Source organism: Oncorhynchus gorbuscha, unplaced genomic scaffold, assembly GCF_021184085.1.
Source record: "Oncorhynchus gorbuscha isolate QuinsamMale2020 ecotype Even-year unplaced genomic scaffold, OgorEven_v1.0 Un_scaffold_383, whole genome shotgun sequence".
Classification (NCBI taxonomy): Eukaryota; Metazoa; Chordata; class Actinopteri; order Salmoniformes; family Salmonidae; genus Oncorhynchus; species Oncorhynchus gorbuscha.
In genome coordinates, this window is record NW_025745232.1 from 282,501 (window position 1) to 286,629 (window position 4,129).

The 4,129-nt window shown below is 41.9% G+C and overlaps 1 pseudogene; it reads right to left on the reverse strand.

Annotated features, from left to right (window-relative positions):
• Nucleotides 1-1,882, reverse strand: part of LOC124018033 — a 142,546-nt pseudogene extending 140,664 nt beyond the window's left edge.
• Between the last annotated feature and the right edge of the window lie 2,247 nt (nucleotides 1,883-4,129).

Below are 4,129 nucleotides of genomic sequence, written 5' to 3' on the forward strand. Positions count from 1 at the left end.
GAGACCTTCCCGTCCCGCGGTGTCCACATCGCTAAGTACCGATCATGTTCCAAACACACTGAGCACATCGACGGGCCGTGAGTGGAACGGGTCGAGACCTTCCCGCTCGGTGTCCACATCGCTAAGTACCGATCATGTTCCAAACACACCAACACGGTGATGAAGAGGACAACACCTCTTCCCCCTCAGGAGACTGAAAAGATTTGGGCCCTCGGCTCCTCCAAAATATCTAGAGCTGCGTCGCTATGGCAACTGCTTGGCATCCGACCGCAAGGCGCTACGGAGGGTATGGGGACACTTGGAATGTATATATAAAGTGTAAATAGTGGGATGCAAACTCTAAATGTAATACATTTCAACTCTATATCAGACTTGGTACAGGTGTCTGACTATTTTTCAGCTCATGTGAGGTGTGTACTTTTTTTGTTCAAAGTAGATTTGTTTTAAGACTACCAAGAATCACTCTTAGCCCACTGCAGTAAATGGTTAATTTTGCATAATTTAGTGGAATTAAAATGGCGCGTGTATACAGTACATTCATTATGTATCCTGTTTATCACAGCAACACAATGACTTGTTCCTATTTTTGTTGCCTTTACAACCTGGAATAAAAATAGATTTTTTCGGGGGGTTGTATCATTTGATTTACACAACATGCCTACCACTTTGAAGATGCAAAATATTTTTGGGTTGTGAAACAAACAAGAAATTGAGCGTGCAGAAATATTCACCAAAGTCAATACTTTGTAGAACCATCGTTTGCAGCAATTACAGCTGCATGTCTCTTGGGGTCTGTCTCTATAAGCTTGGCACATCTAGACACTGGGATTTTTGCCTATTTTTCAAGGCAAAACTGCTCCAGCTCCTTCAAGTTGGATGGGTTCCGCTAGTGTACTGCAATCTTTAAGTCATACCACATATTCTCAATTGGATTGAGGTCTGGGCTTTGATGAGGCCATTCCAAGAACATTTAAATGTTTCCCCTTAAACAACTCGAGTGTTGCTTTAGCAGTATGCTTAGGGTCATTGTCCTGCTGGAAGGTGAACCTCCGTCACAGTCTCACATCTGTGGACGACTGAAACAGGTTTCCCTAAATAATTTCCCTGTATTTAGTGCCATCCTTCAATTCTGACCAGTTTCCCAGCCGATGAAAAACATCTCCACAGCATGATGCTGCATTGTCGGAACTAGAAGCACAAGCATTTCGCTACACTCGCACTAACATCTGCTAACCATGTGTATGTGACAAATACATTTTGATTTGATTTGATTTGATGCTACCAACCCCAAGCTTCATTGTTGGGGATGGTGTTCTTGTGGTGATGAGAGGTGTTGGGTTTGCGCCAGACACAGCATTTTACTTGATGGCCAAAAAGCTAACATTGAGTCTCATCTGACCAGAGTACCTTCTTCCATATGTTTGGGGAGTCTTCCACAGTACCTTCTTCCATATGTTTGGGGAGTCTCCCACATGTCTTTTGGCGAACACCAAACGTGTTTATTCTTTCTTTAAGCAATGTATTTTTTTCAAGCCACTCTTCTGTAAAGCCCAGCTCGGTGAGGTTACGGTTTAAATCAGTCCTATGGACAGATACCCCAAACTCCGCTGTGGAGCTTTGTAGCTCCTTCAGGGTTATCTTTGGTCTCTTTGTTTCCTCTCCGATTAATGCCCTCCTTGCCTGGTCCGTGAGTTTTGGTGGGCGGCCCCCTCTTCGCAGGTTTGTCGTGGTGCCACATTACTTACATTTTTTAAATAATGGTTTTAATGATGCTCCGTAGGATGTTCAAAGTTTCTGACATTATTTTTTATAACCCAACCCTGATCTCTACTTCTCCACAACTTTGTCCCTGACCTGTTTGGGGAGCTCCTTTGGTCTTCATGGTGCCCCTTGCTTTAGTGGTGTTACAGACTCTGGGGCCTTTCAGAACAGGTGTATATATACTGAGATCATGTGACTCATCATGTGACACAGATTGCAGGTGGACTTCAACTAATCATGTGACTTCTGAAGGTGATTGGATGCAGCAGATCTTGTTTAGGTAAATAGTAAAGGGAATGAATACATTTAGATTTGTTATTAAACAAGTTTTTTTTTTTTTTTTACATTTCATTTCACCAATTTGGACTATTTTGTGTATGTCGATTACATGAAAAATCCAAATAAAAATCAATTTAAATTAGAGGTTGTAATGCAACAGAATAGGAAAACAACACGAGAGGGATGAATACTTTTGGAAGGCGCTGTACAGACACAGTGTCACGTTCTGACCATAGTTATTGTGTGTTTTCCTTGTTTTAGTGTTTGGTCGGTACGTGAGCTGGGTGGGCATTCTATGTTGTGTGTCTAGTTTGTCCGTTTCTATGTATGGCCTGATATGGTTCTCAATCAGAGGCAGGTGTTAGTCATTCTCTCTGATTGGGAACCATATTTAGGTAGCTTGTTTTGTGTTGGGGTTTGTGGGGGGGTTGTTTCCTGTCTTTGTGTTCTCTGCACCAGATAGGACTGTTTCGGGTTTTACCACGTTTGTTATGTTGTATTTGTGTAGTGTTTACATTATCGTCTTTCATTAAACATGTTGAACACTAACTACGCTGCATTTTGGTCCTCCTTTACTTCGACGGAAGAAAGCCGTTCCACACAGAACCTTTGAACATACAATCTGTCTGAGAGATGCAAATTATATTATTAATATTTGCAAATTGCGAAATGAATAGGAACCGGAAGGCAGGCTTCATCAGCGCGTCACACACCACTATGCAATGAGCTGGAGGCAGGGTGCATTTTCAAAAACATCTACTTAATTGTTTAAAAAGCTGAACGTTTTTACTACATGTTATGAGGCATCTCTTAGTTCGCTTCAGACCATATCTGTGGAGGCAATTATTTGATATCAACTTCCTTTCATTGTCCAGTCGCCCCGAGGCACGATCCTACGTAGAATGTATGCACACATGACAGTAAGTCGCTTTGGATAAAAGCGTCTGCTAAATGGCATATATTATTATTATTATTATTATTATCCTAGTCCTATTAGCAACCCATGTAGTTGTTGCCTATTACGTCTCCCCTCTTTCTACGTTTACGTTTCTAATGGATATTTACATATCTTTTCACGTGCGGTGCGCTTTTGACTGCGCTGTTTTTATTTTTTTTTTACCGCTAATTGCATTATGGGATGAACATTCGTGCGTAGCCTACTGCCTTGTGCGCCTTGCTGCTCTTAAAACGCGAATAAATAATAGTTTATCAACATTTTAAACATTCTGATCTGTTGCATCAGACAAACTGCTTTAAAAAAAACTGTTTAATGTAGTCTAGGTCTACTGGTTGGACGAATGTTGGATGTATCGTCCCACAATGTCTTCAGAGTCTGTTTGGATTAGGCTATTTATTTTTCTCTACAAACTGACCAATGAATAGAGTCAGCTTTTCTACTATGGGGAATAGTAGATTGACGAGCTAGTGATTTTTGCTGTTCGTTACTTGTCTTGTTGGCTGAGGAAAAGTAAATAACGTGCACAGTTATTCTGACAAGTTCAAAGTGCACATCAGGATTCGGAAGGAACCGCATGTCGTTGCATCCGGGACTTGTCACGTTCTGTTAATATAATTGATACCATCATGTGATTTAGTATGTGGACGCCCTAATTAGGTTACGCACCCCGATGCATACGGGTTGACCATCATCTACATGTGATTTAGTATGTGGACGCCCTAATTAGGTTACGCACCCCGATGCATACGGGTTGACCATCATCTACATGTGATTTAGTATGTGGACGCCCTAATTAGGTTACGCACCCCGATGCATACGGGTTCAGTATATTTCTCAAATGCTGATGTCCGGCACCACGTTTTCCTGATGGAAACCCGGACACACACACATACTACCACACATACTACCATACACACTACCACACACACTACCACACATACTACCACACATACTACCACACACACTACCGCAAACACTACCACACACACTACCACACATACTGCCACACATACTACCACACACACTACCACACACACTACCACACACACTACCACACACACTACCGCACATACTACCACACATACTACCACACATACTACCATACACACTAACACAAATACTACCACACAC